The sequence below is a fragment of the Rhinoraja longicauda genome, chromosome 19, assembly GCF_053455715.1.
Source record: "Rhinoraja longicauda isolate Sanriku21f chromosome 19, sRhiLon1.1, whole genome shotgun sequence".
In the NCBI taxonomy this organism is placed as follows: domain Eukaryota; kingdom Metazoa; phylum Chordata; class Chondrichthyes; order Rajiformes; family Arhynchobatidae; genus Rhinoraja; species Rhinoraja longicauda.
The window spans coordinates 39,735,457-39,757,023 of NC_135971.1; the positions used below are offsets into that span (position 1 = coordinate 39,735,457).

Consider the following 21,567-nt stretch of genomic DNA (forward strand, 5'->3'; position numbering starts at 1 on the left):
GGAGGTGGGAGAGAAGGGGAGGGGGTGAGTGAGACGGGAGGGGAGGTGGGAAGGGGGGATTGTGTGAGACAGGAAGGGGATGAGAAGGGGAGAATGGGTGAGTGAGACGAGGGGGATGTGAGAGTGGGTGGGGGGATGGGGGGGTGAGACGGGAGGGGGTGATGGAGGACGGGAAGGGAGGGGGGACGGGATCCCGGTCTCTGTCCCTCATCCGCCTCTGTTTCTGAATCTCCGACAGTCCGTGAGTCGGGCAGCCCCGCGATCATCATCGCGCTCGTTGTTGTCGCGGCGGTGCTGGCGGTGGGCGCGGCCGTGGGGGGAGTCCTGTACTGGAAGAAGAGACAAGGTAGGAGTGGGGAGAGACAGGGCAGCCCCTCCCCCCCCAGCACACCCTCCCACCAGAGACAGTGAAGGGGACGTCCCGCCTCCCCCCCCACCACCGCATCTCCCGACCCCCACCTCTCCTGATACAAGACGTCGCGTTGTTCCCTCCGTCTGCCGTCTACTCCCCGCTCCCTCTCCCTCTCCCCCCGCCCCATCTGCCACGTTGTTCCGTTCTCTCTCCCCGATTGAAGAGTCAGTGTGGGGGGGGGGGGGGGGGGGTAGTGTGGGTGAGGATAGGTGTGGGGGTGGGCGGAGGGGGCAGTCAACGCAGTACCAGGCCCCTTCGGCCCACCGTGCTCGGTGACTGCCCGTCATGCAGAATGCTCCCATGTGCCGGCTCTGGGCCGCTGGTTCTCTGCCTGGCAACTCCGGCCGGACATCCATCGGGCAGAGATTCTCTGCTCCCCCGACCCCGGGGGGAGGGGGGATTATTCGTCCGATCCCTCCTCCCTCAAAGCGCAGCTCTGCCCGGGGCAACGTGACCTCCCGCCCCATGTCTGCATCACCCTCCGGGCACCTCCACCCCCGTGGCCCGACCCGGCAACAACACCGAGTAAATCTCACTCTGCCCCCACTCCCCGCCTTCCATCTCCCCGTCTCTCCCTACCTTCCCCTCCCCTCACCCCCTCCATCTCCCCCTCCCTACCATCTCCCCTCCCCTCCATCTCCCCTTCCCCCTCCATTTCCCCCCTCCCCTCCCCCATCTCCTCGTCCCTCATCTCCATCTCCCTCATCTCCCCTCCCCCCCATCTCCCCCGTCCCCTCACCTCCATCCCCCCCTCCCCTTACCTTCAACCTCCCCTCCATCTCCCCCTACACCCCCAACTTCAACCTCCCCTCCATCTCCCCCTCCCCTCGCCTCCATCTCCCCTTCCTCCATCCCCCCCTCCCGCCTGCTCCCCCAACGTCTCCACCCTCCACTCCGTACCCCCGCTCCCATTCCCTCCGCCCCTCCCTCCCCTCCCCTCCCCTCGATCTCCCCTCCCCCTTCCAGCTCCCTCCCACCCCCACCCCCCCCCCCCCCCCCCCAAACCTCCACGTCCCTCCGTCCATCTCGCCCTCTCTTCCGTCCATTTCCCGTTCCCTTCACCTCGACCCCCCCCCCCCCGGGCGGGGCTGTGGTCAGGTGTTTGGCGGGGAGCCGGTGTGCCGGGTTGTCGGGGCCGGGCCCAGCCCTGACCTGCGGCCTGTCGTACTCTTGCTTGCCGGTCACAGCGCTGCCCGTTGTCCGCTGTGTGAGTGTGTCCGGAGCTGACGGGGCAGCTGCTGAATCTGTGTGTTTAGACCAGGCTGATGCGGGGCCGCGTCACTAACTGTGTGTGTGTTTTACAGCGGGGAAGAGCGGCTACGGTCCCACCCAGAGTAAGTTCCCTCAGACCCCAGCTCCGCCCCTGTCCACAGTGTTACACATCCTTACTGTGTCTGTCTGTCTGCGCGCGTCCATCTGTCCATGCGCGCGCCCGCCTGTCCCTGCGCGCGTCCGTGTGACCGTTTCGTATCTGTGCACGTTTCTGCGCTGTGGCCGTCCTGTGCGCGTCCCCGTACCTCTGTGCGCGTGCCCCGTGCTCGCATGTGCGCGCATGTGGCCGTGTGGCGCGCGTCCGGCCGTCCGCGCCTCGCTGCAGCCACGCCGTTGTCAGTAGACGTGTAACGGCCGCTCCTTCCCTCCGCAGCCTCGGAGCTCCGGGGAAAACTCATCAACCTCCTCTGCTCCATCCTGAGGTAGGAACCGGACCGGTGCCCCACACAACCCGCACCCGGGGCGGGGGGGGGGGGGTTAATTCCACTGTGGGGGGGCGTTTATTCTGGTGGAGGGGGGGGGGGGGGTCAGTGAGTTTAATTCGCGGTGGGGGGATTATCACCGGTGAGGGAGGGGGGGTTATTCCCCGGCGGGGGGGGCGGTGAGTTCAATTCCCCGTTGCGAGGGCGGGAGATACATGCCGTGGGGGGAGGGGTTGTGGTTTGTGTGCTGGGGGATATACCAGGTGGTGTGTGGGGGGGGGGGATATGCCAGTGGTGTGTGTGGGGGAGGGGGGATATGCCAGTGGTGTGTGTGGGGAGGGGGGATATGCCAGTGGTGTGTGTCTGGCGGGGGGATATGCCAGTGGGGGGGGGGGGAAGGTCAGCGGTGTGTTTGTGGCGGGGGGGGGGGTATTATATCCCGTAAGGGGGGGTTGTTTTCCGGGGGGGGCTGTTATTCCCGGGGTGGGGTGGGTTTATTGCTGATAATTGAGAGGGTGGGTGTTTCCGGGGGGGGCAGCTATTCCCGGGGTGGGGGTGGGTTTATTGCTGATAATTGAGAGGGTGGGTGTTTCCGGGGGGGGGCAGCTATTCCCGGGGTGGGGGTGGGTTTATTGCATCTGATAATTGAGGGGGTGGGTGTTTCCGGGGGGGGCAGTTATTCCCGGGGTGGGGGCGACACAGACACGACAGTGGCATTAAAGAGGCTTTTGGATGGACGCGTGGAGATGCGGGGAGCGGAGGGGGGGGGGGGTTGACGCGCGGGCATATAGTTGGTCTTGGCGGCACGGTCGGTACAGACAGTGTGGGCCGAAGGGCATGTTGTTGTGCTGGCTGTCCTGTGGTGCTGGGGGAGTGGGTGTTTATTCTCGGTGGGGTGGGCGGGGGTCGGTACTACTGCTACACGGGTGGGCTGGCGTCGCTTTGTGACCAACTCTCTCTCTCCCCCCAGGGCCGCCGTGTCCCGCCGCCGGTCCAGGAGCGTCGGTGGAGAGCGAGGACAAGTTTGCGGGGTTTCTGCTTTGGGGGGGAGGGGGGCGGGGACTGTAATCGTGGGGTGATGGGTGAGCAATGAGCGCATCCACAGCTGGTTTGGTGATTTGGACTTTGCGCTTGTCTCTCTGGGTCGCTGCTCATTTACTGACTGCACTGGGGGGGAGGGGGGCTGCTGCTTCTCATAATGTTCCTGGCAATGACGGGGTTCAGTGGGGAACAGTCCCGATCAACATCTGGTGGCAATCACAGCTGGAGCGTTGCAGCGCTGGTTGACCCGAGGCCTGGAGCCGGTCGGGGGGCGGAGTGGGAGGGAGGGGTTCCTGGCGTTGGGACGACACATCCACCCGTGGACTGTGGGGGGGGGGGTGATCAGGGAATGTGATTCATTGCTGGGGGGCTTGTTCTGCTTCACTGTCGCGACATAAATGTTCAATAAAGTCCAGGTGTGTTCTCCAGCTGCCTGTCAGTTGGCTGCTTGTGGTGGTGAGGGGGGAGGGTGGGGGTCACGGGCATGGGGAGGTGTGGGTCACCGGCATTGGGAGGGTGGGGGGTCACTAGCTTTGGGAGGGTGTGGGGTCACGGGCATTGGGGGGGGGGGTCACGTGCATTGGGAGGGTGGGGGTCACGGGCATTGGGGGCGGGCCCCAGTGGGGCACGCCCGTGGGAGGGGGTGGGGAAGGTGCCGGGATATCCGTGACCGGGGAGAGCGCGGACGGTGGAGCAGCGGGTAGAGTTGCTGCCCCGCAGCGCCGGTGACCCGGGCTCGATCCTGACTACAGCTGCTGTCTGTACGGAGCTTGTAGGTTCCCCCGTGACCTGCGTGGGTTTTCTCCGGGATCGCCGGTTTCCTCCCACACTGCAAAGACGTACTTGTGTGCAGGGTAATTGGCTTGGTAAAATTGTAAATTGTCCCTAGTGTGTGTAGGATAGTGTTATTGTGGGGGATCACGGGTCGGTGCGGACTCGGTGGGCCGAAGGGCCTGTTTCCGCGCTGTATCTCTAAACTAATGTAAACTGAACCCGGAGCGCTGGAGAACGGAGCGGGAGATTGTAACGTGTCTGGGAGACAGTGATCGACTTCAGGAAGCGATGCGGTCCACACACCCCGGTGTACATTGACGGCGCCGGAGTTTGTAAACTTCAAGTACTGAGCAGTAAACATCACCAGCAACTTGTCCTGGACCAGCCCGGCCAATCCCCCTTCTCCCCTCTCCCATCGGACAAGAGGGACAGAAGTGTGAAAACGCGCCCCTCCACATTCAGGCACAGTTTCATCCCAGCTGTTATCAGGCAACTGAACCATCCTATCACCAATTAGCCGCCATAACCTCCCATCTTCCTCATCGGAGACCCTCGGACCATCTTTAATCGCACTTTATCCTGCATTTAACATGATACATGTCTCCTGTATCTGTACACTGTAGACGGCTTGATTGTAATCATGGACAGTGTTTCCGCTCACTGGACAGCGCGGCACAACAGATCTTTTCACTGTACCTCGGTACAGGTGATAACAATAAACTACATTAATCTACACTAAGTGCCGGTGAGGTCTTCTGCGAACTCGGCAACGGCGGACTGGTTTAACGGCGCAGCCGCTTCTCTGCTCCTCTGATCAGTTGCCCACCTCTGACCCTGGGGCAGGTTCTCTCAGCTTCACCCACCCTCCCTTCCTCAGACTGAACCCACCCGGAACCTCGCCTGTCCATTCCCTCCACAGACGCTGCCTGACCCGCGGAGTTCCTCCAGCACTCTCTGTGATTCGCTCACATTCCCAGCGGTCTCCCGGCTCCTGGTTCCCTCGCCGCGGCCGATGAGGGCGAATGAGCACCGTGTGTGTCATGGTCAGGGACAGGACCGTCTAGTCGAGCTGCGCTGCAACTTCATGGAGTACCCCGAGATTTCCCCGCTCCCCAATACTCCCCGGGACCCCTGCATTCACCGTGTGTGTCAGGGTCAGGGACAGGGCCGTCTTGTTGAGATGCGCTGCAGCTTCATGAAGTACCCCGAGATCTCCCCGCTCCCCAATACTCCCCGGGACAACCTACAACATATATTAATGATTTGGATGATGGAATTAGATTTAACACTGGTAGGTTTGTGGATGACACAAAGCTGGGTGGCAGTGTGAACTGCGAAGAGGATGTTAGGAGGTTGCAGTGTGACCTGGACCGGTTGAGTGAGTGGGCAGATGCGTGGCAAATGCAGTATAATGTGGATAAATGTGAGATTATCCACTTTGGCGGGAAAAATAAGGAGGCAGATTATTATCTCAATTGCGCCAGATTACGTAAAGGGGAAGTGCAACGACACCTTGGTGTCCTTGTACGCCAGTCACTGAAACAGCAGATACAGCAGGCAGATACAGCAGGCAGTGAAGAAAGCTAATGGCATGTTGGCCTTCATAACGAAAGGATTTGAGTACAGTAGCATAGAAGTCCTTCTGTAGTTGTATAGGGCCCTGGTGAGACCACATCTGGAGTATTGTGTGCAGTTTTGTTCTCCTAATTTGAGGAAGGACGTCCTTGCTATTGAAACAGTGCAGTGTAGGTTCACGAGGTTAATCCCTGGGATAGCGGGACTGTCATATTAAGAAAGAGTGGAAAGACTGGGCTTGTATTCACTGGAGTTTAGAAGGATGAGAGGAGATCTTATAGAGACGTATAAAATCATAAAAGACTGGACAAGCGAGATGCAGGAAAAATGTTCCCAATGTTGGGGGATTCCAGAACCGGGGGACGCAGACTAAGAATAAAGCGGAGGCCATTTAAAACTGAAGTGAGAAGAAACTTTTTCACCCAGAGTGTTGTGAATTTGTGAAATTCTCTGCCACAGAGGGAAGTGGATGATATTAAAGGAGAGTTAGATAGAGCTCTGGGGGCTAGTGGAATCAATGGATATGGGGAGAAGGCAGGCACAGGTTACTGATTGTAGATGATCAGCCATGATCACCATGAATGGCGGTGCTGGTTCGAAGGGCCAAATGGCTTCCTCCTGCACCTATTTTCTATGTTTCTTCCCCTCCATTCACCGCGTGTGGCCGCCCCTTACTGCTCCTCTCAGAGTGCATCTGTTCGCACTGACCGGGACTCACTCCCCCTGCCCTGCCCAAGTTACCAGCTGACCCACGTCACCCGGTACACTCCCCACCCCCACAACGCCGGTCCGTCTGTCGTTTCCCTGTCTAATTACATCAGGGTTAAGTTATGTGTCTTGTTAGAGAGGCATCTAGTCACACAGTGTGGATACAGGACCCTCGGCCTAACTTGCCCACGCCGCCCAACATGCCCCATCTACACTCGTCCCACCTGCCCGCCTTTGGCCCACATCCCTCTAAATCTATCCCATCCATGTACCTGTCTAAGCGTCTTTATTCTTGTTTAAAAAAGCTAATCACGGCCGCTCTCCCATCCGCCCGGCCCTGGCGTCACACGGCCCCGGCCCCCGTGCACGAACAGCCCCTCCAGGGCCGACCCCCGAACGCCAACATCCCGCCTGTCTCTCTACCACCAAGCCCAGCTCTCCAGCCACAGCCCGCGCCTCCTCCCCGACACCGAACCCCCTCTCCCCTGACACGGAGCCCACTCCCGCACACCTCGCACAGGAAGTGCTCCCACCCCGGTCACCCACAACGCCCGTCTCCCTAATGGTGAGCCCACCCTCCCCTTCACCCGGACACGGAGCCTCCCGTCCCGGCCGCGACCACCCCCTCCTTCCCCGAACGCGGAGCCGCCGCCACAGGGCACGGAGACCCCGACACGAACACCCCACCCGCCGCCCTCTCACCGAGCCCAGCACCCCGGACACAGATCCATCTCCTAGAGTCTCCGCTGTGGATACAGCTCCCCCACCCCCTTCACTTCCCCCACACGGGCCCACAGACATAGAGGCCCCGACACCAACACTCCCCACCGTCTCTCCCTCTCACACACGGAGCCCCGGCCCCCGACACGGACCCACAGACATGGAGGCCCCGACACCAACACACCCCCACCGTCACTCTCTCACACACGGAGCCAAGTCCCTCGACACGGACCCACAGACATAGAGGCCCCGACACCGACACTCTCCACCGTCTCTCCCTCTCACACACGGAGCCCCGGCCCCCGACACGGAGCCGCCCTGTCTGACATTCGGGGCCAGATGGAGATGAAGACTGGGTCGGGGTAGAGTTGACCCGGAGACACCAAACCCCCGGGGCATCGCCCCAGACACTAACCCCTTCCCAACTCTCCATCCCCAGTCACGCGACCCACGCGCCCCTCCCCCGACACGAAGTCCCCATCACCCAACACCGAGCCGCTCGCCCAGATAGGGACCACCTTCCTAGATAAGGAAGCGAAGCCCACACGGGGGCGGGCGACGGGGGCGGGAGCGGGAGTGGGGCAGGGCCGGGAGCTGGGTGCGGGGGTGGGGAAAGGGGTGCGGGGGAGGGGGGCGGGGTGCGGGGGAGGGGGGCGGGGAGCGGGGAGCGGGGCCAGGGGCGGGGAGCGGGATCGGGGGCGGGGTGTGGGGTCCAGTACCTCCAGCGCTTCGCCGCCAGTACATCCAGCGCTTCGCGTTTCACTCAAGATACCAGAATCTCCAGTCCCTTGTGTCTGCCGAGGAGATTCGCCAGTGTGTTGCCCGGGACGAACATCTCTGTAGTGAGGATCATTGGCAGAGGCCGGGTTTGGTTTCCCGGAAGTTGGGGGACTGGGGGGGGGGCGGAGAGGGGAAGCTGATGAAGCACAGAATAACATGGGCGTTGATAGTTGGTGAGACACCTCCCCCATAACCGAGATGTCTAATACCAGCGGGCACCAGTTTAAAGGTGAGGCATAAGGGGTGTAAAAGTGCTCAGATCGACATTGGGTGTTGTGATACGGAACGCGCTTTGTTGGAGGCAAAGACACCCCCCACATTCTAAATGTAGCCAAATGTGCACTTTAATTGCTGATAATTGCGCTGGTGTAGATGGGCGCTGAACGGTCAACATGAACGCGGTGGACCCAAAAGCACTGCAGTGTGTCTATAGAAACAGAGAAACCGCGCATCTTGTTAAACGGTGAGAGATTGTACAGAGCTGATATTCAGAGGGACCTGGATGTCCTTGTGCACAAGTCACATGAAACCCACAGGCGGGTACAGTGGCCACTCGGGGCGTGTGAAATATTGACCTTCATTACGAGAGGACCTGGGATTTGTTTGCATAGAGAGATACAGCATGGAAACAGGGTCTTCCACCCACTGAGACCGCAACGACCATCGATCACCCGCTCGCACTCGTTCAATGTCACAACTTCCTCGTCCATTCCCTGCAAACGAGGAGCAACTATTAGAGGGCAAATTAACCTGCAAACCTACACATCTTTGGTTTGCGGTAGGAAGTTCGACCACCCGGAGAAACACATGCGGTCAGAACAAAGGAAGACCCGGCGTGGGGGAACCGCCGAGAAGGGACCGCCGTGTGGGGAGGGAAAGCAAAGGCGGCCACGCGTGGGATGCTTTATAACGTTGTCTACGCCCTTTATGAGGCGACTCTTTACAGACCTTGGGTGTGCAAAACACAGAATATCACTGTGAATTGTCACATGTGACAATAAAGTATTCATATATACATTCATTCATTCATTCATTCATTCATTCATTCATTGAGAGAACGTGCAAACTCCACACAGCTAGTACCCGAGGTCAGGATTGAACCCGAATCGCTGGCTCTGTGAGGCAGCGGCTCTTCCCGCTGCGCCACTGTGCCACCTTGGGTCTAGAGGAAGGAAGTCTCACTAATATTATATGGTCCTTAATCCACACCAACAGGTAGTTAGTTACGTGCGGCCCACGGCGCTTCTTATGTACACGAACAACTTCGATGAAGAGAAGGTGATATTAGTAAAGTGGCAGATGACGCGATAAACAGTTCTATCGAGGATAGACTCAGGGTGGTGAAATGTAACTATTGGCGAGTAACTTGGGCACATGAATGGAAAATAGGATTTAATACTAAAGAGTGCAAAGTGAGGTCAAATGAAGGTAGGGGCTCTGGGGGTGTTGAGGAACAGAGGGGCCTCGGATACAGGACCTGTAGCCTAACGGACTATGAATGCTAGACCACAGTAGACAGGGCGGTGAAGAATGTAACGGGGATGTTGGGACAAAGCGGAGAGAGCGGTGGGAAATCTCTCGGCCTTGACAGGGCTGATGCTGAGGAGGGCGCGATGCCGGAGGATGCTGCCACCGGGTGGGCGCGGTTGGTACTGCACCAGATATGGAGCAGCAAACAGCAGCTAAACACGGAGCGCTGGAAGAACTCAGCGGGTCGGGCAGCACCTGGGGAGGTGTAATGTGTAAATCAACGGTTTGGATAATTCCCTCATCAGAACTGGTGACAAATGTAGCCTGACCCGCTGGTGTTTTCCTGTCTTCTGTTTGTGTTGGGCATTCCAGCAACTGCCGTCTCATTCACTGCCCTTTGCTTCGCGGGCAAAGCTTCTCAACAACATGGGAGCCGACGCTGTTACTGGGACGGTACTGGAATGGATAGAAGATTGGCCGAATGGCAGAAGGCAAAGAGTGGGATCCGGTGTGTGGGACACTCTCTCCGTGTCTCCCGCACACAGCTCCCCAGACGCGTGGCCAAGCACGACCGGGCCCTCTTCACCCGCCTGTCCTTCCCCGGGCAGTCCCGTCCACGGCGCCGAACCATCGCCATCGCAGCCGGGCAGCGCTGTCAGGGCGACCGGGTGGTGAGGGCGCGTCCGCGGCTCATTGAGTACCGGGACCATCAAGCACTCACTTCCTCCTCGTCCTTCCCCTCGCCGCGACTACTCCTCCCCCACAACCCCCTCCCCACTCCCCCACCGCGCACTCCCCTCCCCCAGTACACCCTCCCCACTCCCCCACCACCCACCGCGCACTCCCCGCCCCCACCATCCCCTCCCTACTCCCCCACCGCCCACCGCGCACTCCCCGCCCCCACTACTCCCTCCCCACTCCCCCACCGCCCACCACGCACTCCCCGCCCCCACTGCCCCCCGTTAGCCCATTAACAGCAGCACCTGGACAACTCCTCCCACACAGGCCCCTTCCGTCGCCCCACCAGTCTACATCTCTCCCGGAATAAAACTCAGGAGGCTGTTAATCCATGGACTCTATTAACATCACAACGAGCTGCCATCCGTTCAGTATCAATGTGGCTGATCCAACCTTGGCCTCAGCCTCTATCTGCTCTGCTCCTACTCCGCGATCGCTTCAGTCTAACGAACCGTTAATCTCCGCCTTGACTCTGTGACCTGACGCCTCCACCGTGACCTGGGGCAGAGAATTCGAGGGATTCACATCCTGGCCATTCACGGAGGAATGGGGTGAGGGGGGTGCGGGGGTCCGGTGCCCTCTGTCCGTTCCTGTTGGCAAATGTAGGGCACCTTCAGAAACAACTCCCGAAAGGCAGCGACTCACCGGGAAAATGTCCGAGATACCCGGCGCGGCCCAGCTCCCCCGACCCATCAGTCCCACAGACGCCGCACTGCCCCCACCCCGCACCTCCCCGACCCCGCACGGCCCCGCACCGACCCCTGCACGTTCCCACTGGCTTATCACCACCAGCAACGCGTCCGTGCACCACCGCACCATGCACACCCCCAGAACCCACACTCCCGCACAACCCTGACCCCCCCCCACCCCCACACCACTCACTCCTTTTGCACCACCCCCACCCCATCCCCCGCACTCCCCCTAAACCCCCACTCCCCCATCCGCACCCCACACTCCCATAAACCCCGCAGGATGGTTCTGTTCTCCATCACCCGGCTCCGTCCGCCACACGGCCCAAGGCTGGGTCTCTCTCCCCGAAAGGCCGCCAACTCCATCCTTTATGGCATTTCTCATCAGAGCGGACCGCGCCACTGCCCCTCCCCGACCCCACCATGAGCCCCCCTTGTCTGCAACGTTTCTGCGCTACTAGCGGCAGCGGCGCGGGAGGTCGACCCCACTATTGCTGCTGTGTTTGGTTCACCAACGCTACACTTTCCCATAGAATGGCCTGAGAAAGGCGACGTTCCCAGGCAACGCGAGTCCGCTGACACGGACAGGTGCAGACAGTGTCTCCCACTGTCTGGAAAACTGTGGTTGAATGTTGTTCTCAGGGGCTATGGAACGCAGCGCTGCTAATTTAACTGGTAATTCCATTTTACATTCTAGCTGAGATTCCCTGTTTAACCCTCACACGACTAAACCTCTGCCGGGAAATCTGAAGAAATCACGGTAAATCGGGGCAGCCCGGCGACCCCGCTCTCCAACGCGGACTGTCGCGACAGTCGATGGGTACCGGAACGTCGACGCTACGCCGCCGCGGAGCGGAGATCCAGCCTCGCACATTCGGCCTCGGAAGTCGGCAAAGGTGATAAACCACCCGGTCTGCAAAGGGCCGGAGATCCAGAGACTCGGGCGCAGGCGGCAGATTCGACCCGCCGATTGCAACATTGCTTTTGGGGCCCAGAGTGTGGGCGCGGAGCTGGGCGGGTGCAGCGCGGTGTTCAGAGAAACCCGAGGAGTCGGCGGTTTGCGGATCGGGTCGCAACTCGTCAACTGGAGACCGGCCCCGTGCGCGTCCCGCTGCCGGGAATCCGCTGAAATAGCGGTCGCCTGGGAGCGCACGGCGATCCCGCTGTCCGACGTAGGTCGCCGCGACGCGTCGTAGGATACTGGACCGGTAGCCTTGGCTGCCGCGGAGCCGAGATACGGACCCGTAAATCCGACATCGGAAGTTGCTTTGGGTCGGATCCGTCAGGTGTGGTCGGGCCAGAGTTGCCGAGCGCGTCCGCAGGCGGCAGATTCCACCCGCCGATTGTAACCGTGCGTTATCTGCCCGGGGCGCCGGCGGGGAGCTCGGCGGCTGCAGCGCGGTGATCGGAGACACCTGGAGAGTCGGCACCGCCTCGAGCGGCCGCGACCCGTCAACCGGCGACCTGTCCGGTGACTGCACCTTTCCGTGGACTCTGCCGAAATCGCGGTGAACTGGGCGAGCCCGGGACCGCGCTGTCCGACGTGGGCTGTCGCAACGAGTAGATCGGTCCGGTGTCATTCAGCCTAGGCCGCCGCGGAGCCGAGATACCGGCCCGAAGATTCAGCATCGCAAGTCGTCTAAGGAAACGGATCCGTCTGGTGTGTTCCGGCCCGCGCTCCAGAGCCCCGGCCGCAAAACGGCAGATGCGACCCGCCGAATGCAACATTGCGTTTTCAGCCCGGGGCGTTGGTGGGGAGATCGGCGGGTGGAGCACAGGTTTTCAAAGGCACATGAAGAGACGGCAGCGCCCCGAACGGGCCTCGACTCGTCACCTGGTGACCGGCCGCGTGAGTGTAACACTGGCGGGAATCTGCCGATGTCGCGGTAAGCCGGGAGTTCACGGCGACCCCGCCGTCCGACGCGGCCGACCCGACGCGAACCGGAACGGCCTTCCCAGAGCGCCGCGGATCCGAGATACGGACCCGCAAAGTCCGCATGTGGAGTCGGCCATGGGGACGGACTCGCCGGGAGTGCGGGTTCCGGAGCTCCAGAGACACGTCCGCAGGCGGCAGATTCCACCCGCCGATTGCCACGTTGCGTTTTGGGCGAGGGGTTTGTCGGCGAGGAGCTCCGGCGGGAACAGCGCGGGGTCCGGAGACCCCGAAGAGTCGTCGGTTCCCCGATCCGGTCGCCACTAGTCAACTGGTGACCGACCGCGTGAGTACCGCTGCCGGGAAATCTGCCGCAATCGCGGTAAATCGGGGTAGCCCGGCGACCCCGCTGTCTGGCGCGGATGGGCGCGACGTGTCGATGTCCACCGGAACGTCCAGCCTCCGCCGTCGCGGAGCCGAGATACAGACCCGCAGATTCGGTTGACGAGTCGCGCTGCAGCCGCCGAGCTCCCCGCCGACGCCCCGCGCGGGTCGAATCTGCTCTGGATCTCCAGCCCGGCCACACCGGGTGGATCTGTACTCTGAGACCACTTCCGAGGCGGAATCTGCAGGCCTGTATCTCGGCTCCGCGGCGGCTTATGCTCGCCATTCCGGTACACAGCGACTCGTCGCGGCATTCCGCGTCGGATAGCAGGGTCGCCGTGCGCCTCCAGTCAGCCGCGATATCGGCAGGTTCCCGGCAGCGGTACACTCACACAACCGGTCACCAGTTAACGATTCGCGGCCCGGTCGGGGCGCAGCCGGCTCTTCGGTTGTCTCCGATCACCGTGCTGCACCCACCGAGTTCCCCGCCGACGACTCGTGTCGAAAACGCAATGTTGCAGTCGGCGGGTCGAATCTGCCACCAGCATCCAGGGCTCTGGAACTCCGGCCCGGCCAGACCGGGTGGATCCATCCCCATAGCCGACTTTCAACGCCGAATTTGCAGGCTTCTATCTCGGCTATCGCGATTCCGTCAGATTCCCGGAAAATTTGACCCGCCGATTGCAACATTGGGTTTTCAGCACGGGGCGTCGGCGGGGAGCTCGGCGGCAGCAGCGCGGGGTTCGGGGACACGCGAAGTGGCGGCGGCGCTCTGATCGGGCCGCGAATCGTCAACTGGTGACCAACCGCGTGTATGTACCGCTGCCGGGAATCTCCTGAAATCGCGGTCGGCTGTGAGGAGCCCCGGACCCCGCTGTCCTACGCGCACTGCCGCGCCGAGTCGGTGGGAGGCGGAATGTCCAGTCTACGCCGCAACGGAGATGAGATACAGGCCCGCAAATTCAGTCTCAGGTGTCTTCTATGGGGATGGATCTACACGGTCTGTCCGGACCGGAGATCCAGAGCCCTGGCTTCTGCCTGCAGATTCGACCCACCGATTACAACACCGCGTTTTCGGCGCGGGACGACAGCGAAGATGGAATTTAATACAGAGGAATGTGAGGTGTTGCATTTTGGAAAGTCTAACATCGGCAGGACCAACACAGTGAATGGTAGGGCTCTGGGGAGTGTTGCAGGCGGACGGATCTTGGGGTGCAGGTGCATGGTTCCCTGAAGGTGGAGTCGCAGCTAGATATGTGGTCAAAAAGCCTGGTGGCACATTGTCCTTCATCAGTCAGTGTATTGATTACAGAAGTTAGGAAGCCATTTTGCAGTTGTATAAGACGTTGGTGAGGCAGCATTTAGAGTAATTTGTTCAGTTCTGGGCACCATGTTGTAGGAACGCTGTTGTCAAGCTGGAAAGGGTGCAGGGAACATTTACGAGGATGTTGCCAGGACTAGAGGGTCTGAGCTACAGGGAGAGGTCGAGTTGGCTGGAACTTTATTCGTTGGAGTGCAGGAGGATGAGCGGTGATCTTATGGAGATGTATAAAATCATAAGATTTAGATTTACATTCGGCCCACCGAGTCTGCGCCGCCCAGCGATCACCGCACATTAACACTATTCTACACACACTAGGGACATTTTTTTATTTTTACATTTACCCAGTCAATTAACCTACATACCTGTACGTCTTTGGAGTGTGGGAGGAAACCGAAGATTTCGGAGAAAAGCCACGCAGGTCACGTGGAGAACGTACAAACTCCGTACAGACGGCGCCCGTAGTCAGGATCGAACCTGAGTCTCCGGCGCTGCATTCGCTGTAAGGCAGCAACTCTACCGCTGCGCCACCGTGCCGCAGATCAATAGATCGGGTAGATGCACAGAGTCCCTTGCCGAGAGTAGGTGAATCGAGGTCAAGAGGGCATTGGTTGAAGGTGAAGGGAACAATATCATAGGAATCTGAGGGTAAACTTTCCACACAAAGGGTGGTGGGTGTATGGAGCAAGCTGCCAGAGGAGGTCGTTGAGTCTGGGACTAACCAATATTTAAGCAACAGTTAGACAGTGGCATGGATAGGACAGGTTTAGAGGGATATGGACCAAACGCGGGCAGGTGGGACTAGTGTAGCTGGGACATGTTGGCCGGCTTGGGCAAGTTGGGGCGAAAGGCCTGTTTCCACGCTGTATCAATCTATGACTCGATGACTCTACTATTCCGCTATTCTGGGAAGTGCAGATGTGCTTACAGAATATTCCGGTTTTAGGTTTATTTTATAAACGACTGCAGTGAGCTCACAGTGGAAATGCCTTGAATGTTTTGATTAATTTAATGTTACAATATGGTTCAACATAGAAAATAGGTGCTGGAGTCGGCCATTCAGATGTTCGAGCCAGCTCTGCCATTCAGTACGGTCGTGGCTGATCATCCAAAATCAGCACCGCGTCCCTGCATTTCCCCATATCCATTTATTCCTTTAGCCCGAAGAGCTAAATCTAACTCTCTCTTGAAAACATCCAGTGAATTGGCATCCACTGCCTTCCGTGGCACAGGATTCCACAGATTTACAACACTCTGGGTGAAAAAGTTAAATGTAGCATCTCCAAGTTTGTGGATGACACAAAGCTGGGCGGCAGTGTGAGCTGCGAGGAGAACTCTATGAGGCTGCAGGGTGACTTGGATAGGTTGGGTGAGTGCGCAGATGCAGTATAATGTGGATAAATGTGAAGTCATCCACTTTGGTGGCAAGAACAAGAAGGCAGATTATATTCGGAATGGTGTCAGTTTAGGAAAAGGGGAGGTGCAAGGAGACCTGGATGTCCTTGTACATCAGTCACTGAAAGTAAGCATAGAGGTGCAGCAGGCAGTGAAGAAAGCAAATGGCATGTTGGCCTTCATAGCGAGAAGATTTGAATATGGGAGGAAGGAGGTCCTACTCCAGTTGTACAGGGCCCTGGTGAGACCACGGCTGGAGTATTGTGTGCATTTTTGTTCTCCCAATTGGAGGAAGGACGTTCTTGCTATTGTGGGAGCGCAACGTAGGTTCACCAGGTTAATACCCGGGATGGCGGGACTGACATATGTTGAAAGAATAGGCCGATAGGGCTTATATTCACTGGAATTTAGAAGGATGAGAGGGGATCTTATAGAAACATACTAAATTCTTAAGAGATTGGGCAGGGTAGATGCAGGAAAAATGTTCCCGATGTTTGTGGGAGTGTAGAACCACGGGTCACAGTTTAAGAACAAGGGGTAGGCTACTTAGGACTGAGATGAAGAAAAACTTTATCAACAAGATATTTGTGAATCTGTGGAATTCTCTGCCACAGAAGGCAGTGGAGGCCAATCCACTGGATGTTTTCAAGGGAGAGTTAAATACAGCCCTCAGGACTAATGGAATCAAGGGATATGGGGAGAAAGCAGGAACTGGTACTGATTTTGGTTGATCAGCCATGATCATATTGAATGGCGGTGCTGGCTCGAAGGGCCGAGTGGCATACTCCTGCACCTATTTTCTATGTTTCTATGTTCCCTCCGCAACTCTGGTTAACTCATCCCTTCCCAAACAAACCACCCCCACCCCAGGTACCTTCCCCTGTAACCACAGGAGATGCAACACCTGTCCCTATACCTCCTCCCTCGACTCTGTCCAGGGACCCCGTCAGTCCTTTCAGGTGAAACTTGCACGTAGGTTGAGGTTCACTTGCACGTACTGCAACGTCATCTACTGTATCGGTTGTTTCAGGTGTGGATTCCTATATATCGGCGAGACCAAGCGCAAACTCGGCGTTCGTTTTGCTGAGCACCTTCGCTCAGACCGCCTCGACATACGTGACCTCTCGGTTGCCAAACACATTTGCTCCCCTTCCCATTCCCACATTGATCTTTCTATTCCAGGCCTCCTCTATTGTCAGTGAGGCCAAATACAAAGTAGAGAAACAGCACCGCATATTTCGCTTGGGCAGCTTATAACCCAGCGGTATGAAATATTGATTTATCTAACTTCAAGTAACCCTTTGCATCCCATCTCTCTCCGTTGCTCCCCCACCCTAGTTGTCGTACTAGTTTCACTGCTGTCCTGTTGAGTTTCACAGTCTGTACAACTTGTTATCACCTACCCCACACCAACAATGAACCATTGTGGGTTCCACATTTCCTTGAGCATCGTTGTTTTTTATATTTCCTTCATTCATTCGTTCCATTTACTTTCTATATCTCTCCTTGCCCTTTCCCCTGTCTCCCAATCTGAAGGTCTCAACCCGAAACCTCACTTATTCATTTTCTCCAGAGATGCTGCCTGATCCGCTGAGTTATCATATCATATCATATCATATCATATCATATCATATCATATATATACAGCCGGAAACAGGCCTTTTCGGCCCTCCAAGTCCGTGCCGCCCAGCGATCCCCGTACATTAACACTATCCTACACCCACTAGGGACAATTTTTACATTTACCCAGCCAATTAACCTACATACCTGTACGTCTTTGGAGTGTGGGAGGAAACCGAAGATCTCGGAGAAAACCCACGCAGGTCACGGGGAGAACGTGCAAACTCCTTACAGTGCAGCACCCGTAGTCAGGATCGAACCTGAGTCTCCGGCGCTGCATTCGCTGTAAAGCAGCAACTCTACCGCTGCGCTACCGTGAGTTACTCCAGCATCTGTGTCTGTCTTTGCAGTCAATCAGCATCTGCAGTTCCTTCTTACGCTCTTTAAAATGTTGTTACAGTTTTGTACCTGCCTCTACTACCTCCTTTGGCAGATCGTTCCTTATACGCAAGAGCGGCTCAGTGTAAAAGTTGCCCCTCAGGTTCCTATTAAATATTTCCTCTTTCACCGCAAGCCTATGTCCTCTGGTTCTTGATTCCCCCAATCTGTGCATTCACCCTATCCATTCCCCTCGTGATTTTCCACGCGATAATGGCTTCTACTGTTCAGATTACATCTCCAGTACTTGATGCGAATGGACGGACAATAACCAAATGCTACCGTTTCAAGCTCTCTGCATCTCGGTTCGGTGTAAATTGTCCACCTTCTTAGTACATTTCAACATTTACCCAACACGGTTTCGAATTTCTTTCCGGCGTCGTCAGATTCTGCACTGCTTCACGTCTTTTCCTTCAATGTTAAATTCACTGCCACTGCTCTTTCCAGGAATACCCGTGAGTTAAAGAAGTTCTGCACCTCCCTCCGGCGAGATTCCCATCTCCTGTCAGTTCTGACCAAGGATTTTCGTCCGTAACATCATTCCTATTTCTTGTTTCATAGATGCCGCCTGACCTGTCGAGCATTGCCATCATTTTTTGTTCTGTTTGTAATTCCATTGTAAGTTGTCTGTGAAATAGGAACATTATTAAACACCACCCGTTATCTCTTGGGGAAAACAAAGAAGTGAACGTGCAGCCGTGCCCCTGTAACGAGAGGACGTTGGTAGATGGATAATTATAAACACATGTATTCACTCAATAAATGATGGTGATCCGAAACTCAGCGGTTCAATTATACTTTATTGTCACAAGTAGATACATAGTTACATTATTTGTTTTGCTATTAACTCAGTAAAATCATGCTCTACATAACCACAGTCACGCATAAATATGTTCAACCATTTATTTTAATAACAGTACACTTCTGATATAGAACACAAAGAGCCGCCACGTTTCAGAAACAATCCTGTGCCCTTCAGATTTCAACAGTTGAAGAGTCCTAACCGGTCTGACTGGGACCATTAACGGTCAAGTGGGATTAGCGCAGTCTTTTGGGGCAGTATTGACGCGATGGGCTGATTGCTCTCCATTCTGAAAAATGATCCGGACCCGAAATCTTACTTATCCATTCCCTCCACGGGTGTGGACAGACCCGGTGAGTTCCTCCCGCACTTTATGTTTTGCTCAAGATTCTGGCACCTGCAGTTCCGTGTATCTCCATTTTGTTGCGTTTTCTTTGTACATTTCAATGATTCTGCGATTCGTACTGAAAGCTCGCTAAATTGTCATCTGATTGTAACATATTTTAACCTGAGGTCTGAGATTGAACGACTGCCATTTGAAAAGTGATAATCTAAACAAAAATCTGCAAATGCTGAAACGAAAACTTAAACCGAACACGCAGGAAATATTGGTCAAGCAGCATCTGTGAGAATAGAAACCGAGCCAATCTTTTAGGACAAAGATATTCAATCGAAATTGTTCTTATTTTAGATATTCAGCGTTTACCGTGACATTTTTTGATTTTCCGACTATCTCACTTGCTGGTAAGATCTGGTGTGCAGCGTTTCTATCTGGAATATTGATTCTGTTTCTCTTCGCAGAGGCTCGCCCGCCCGACCTGCTGAGTATTTCCAGGTTTTTCCGTTTTTTTTAAAATCCGTTTGATTTTTAGGCAAAAATGGCAACAAGGCAAAAATGGATTAAATTATAATTGAACATTAGGTTACATTGTTTGGAACCTTACACTGGCCGGTCATCCAACCCTTCGGCTTTAAATCAACAGCGCGATGTTTTAGGATCAGAATACAACGTGCTGATGGAACTTAGCGGGTCAGGCAGCATCTGTGGAGGGAATTGATAGACTACGATTCCGGTCGAGCCTCTCTTCCATACTGATTGTGGTAGGGGGAGAAAGCTGCAAAAGAGACGTGGGGCCGGAATAAAGCCTGACAAGTAGGAGGTGGATAGACGCAAAGTGCTGCAGTAAATCAGGCAGCATCTCTGGAGAACAAGGATAGGTGACCTTTCGTGTCGGAACGTTTCTACAGGGGTACAAAGTGCTGCAGTAACTCAGCGGGTCAGGCAGCATCTCTGAAGAAAAATAATAGGTGACGTTTCTTTCTTTCTGAAGAAAAGTTCCGAACCGAAACGTCACATCTTTTTTTCTTCAGAGATGCTGCCTGATCCGCTGAGTTACTCCAGCACGTTATGTCTATCTTCGTTAGAAACTAGCTTCTGCAGTTCCTCCCGACAGTAGTATTACGTGGATTCGGGTGAGTCAAGTCAAGTCAAGTCAATTTTATTTGTATAGTACATTTAAAAACAACCCACGTTGACCAAAGTGCTGTTCATCTGATTAGGCACTAAGGAAAAAATGAAACATACAGTAGTACGCAAACAGTTCACAGCGCCTCCTCAATGAGCCTCAAACGTTAGGGAGTAGAAATAGGTTTTGAGCCTGGACTTAAAGGAGTCGATGGAGGGGGCAGTTCTGATGGGGAGAGGGATGCTGTTCCACAGTCTAGGAGCTGCAACCGCAAAAGCGCGGTCACCCCTGAGCTTAAGCCTAGACCGCGGGATAGTGAGTAGCCCCAAGTCGGCCGACCTGAGGGACCTGGAGTTAGAGAGGTGGGTTAGAAGATTTTTGATGTAGGGGGGGGGGGTGTCCATTTAGGGCTTTATACGTGAATAGGATGAGCTTGAAGTTAATTCTGTACCGTACAGGGAGCCAGTGGAGAGAGGCCAGAATCGGGGTGATGTGGTCCCTTTATACGGGTACCCATCAGGAGTCTCGCTGCGGCGTTTTGGACCGGTTGTAGGCGGGACAGGGAAGATTGGCTGATCCCAGTGTATAGGGAGTTGCAGTAGTCTAGGCGGGAGGAAATGAAAGCGTGAATGATTTTTTCTGTGTCGTCGAATTGGAGGAAAGGTTTGATTTTAGCTATGGTACGAAGTTGGAAGAAGCTGGCTTTTACCACAGCGTTGACTTGCTCATCAAATTTTAATGCAGAGTCAAATATCATGCCGAGGTTTTTGACATGCGGTTTGACTAGGCAGGATAGGCTTCCAAGACTGCCTGTTATCGATTTGATGGAGTCGGGGGGGGGGGGGGGGGGCGAATAGGATAACCTCAGACTTGCTCTCATTTAATTGGAGGAAGTTCTGTGCCATCCAACATTTTATGTCCTCAAGGCAGTGTAAGAGGCTGTTTAAATTTGACTGGTTGTTGGGTTTCAGGGGGAGGTAAAGCTGAGTGTCATCGGCATAGCAGTGGAAAGAAATGCCGTGCCTTTGAATGAGTTGGCCAAGGGGGAGCATGTATAGAGAGAAGAGAATGGGGCCTAGGATGGAGCCTTGTGGAACTCCGCAGGAGAGGCTAGCTGGAGCAGAGGAATAACTGCCTATGTTGATGGCGAAACTCCTATCTTTGAGGTAGGAAACGAACCAGCTCAGGGCAGTGCCATCAATGCCAACCGCGTACCGGAGACGGCCAATAAGGATGGTGTGGTCCACTGTATCGAACGCTGCGCTGAGGTCGAGAAGGAGCAGGATTGCACAGTCGCCGGTGTCGATGGCGAGAAGCAGGTCGTTGTGTACCTTCAACAAGGCAGACTCTGTGCTGTGGTGGGCTCTGAAACCTGACTGGAGACTTTCCAGGATGGTGTTTTGGTGTAGGTAGGGCACTAATTGGTTTAGAATTGCCTTTTCAAGGACTTTTGACAGGAATGGCAGTTTGGAAATGGGTCTGTAGTTGCTAGGCAAGGTGGGGTCTAGGTTAGGTTTTTTCAGTAGGGGCTGGACCACCGCGTGCTTGAAACAGGTTGGAACAGTGCCAGTGGCCAGAGAACTGTTGATAATAGAGAGGATGCTGGGACCGGCTATTGCAATGACATCCTTCAGAAGGGCAGTGGGGTGAGGGGAGGGGCGATTGGCAGATGGTTCAAAATAATGATAACGGCTAAAGATGAAAAGGAGACAAAATCCTGTTAGGTG

The 21,567-nt window shown here is 56.0% G+C and overlaps 1 long non-coding RNA gene across 1 annotated transcript in view; it reads left to right on the forward strand.

Moving 5' to 3' along the window:
• Positions 1 to 219: 219 nt before the first annotated feature.
• Positions 220 to 21,567, forward strand: part of LOC144603241 (uncharacterized) — a 478,910-nt gene continuing 457,562 nt past the window's right edge. The window contains exon 1 of the long non-coding RNA XR_013548569.1: positions 220 to 346. This is a non-coding gene — a long non-coding RNA (uncharacterized LOC144603241). The remainder of the gene's footprint in view (positions 347 to 21,567) is intronic.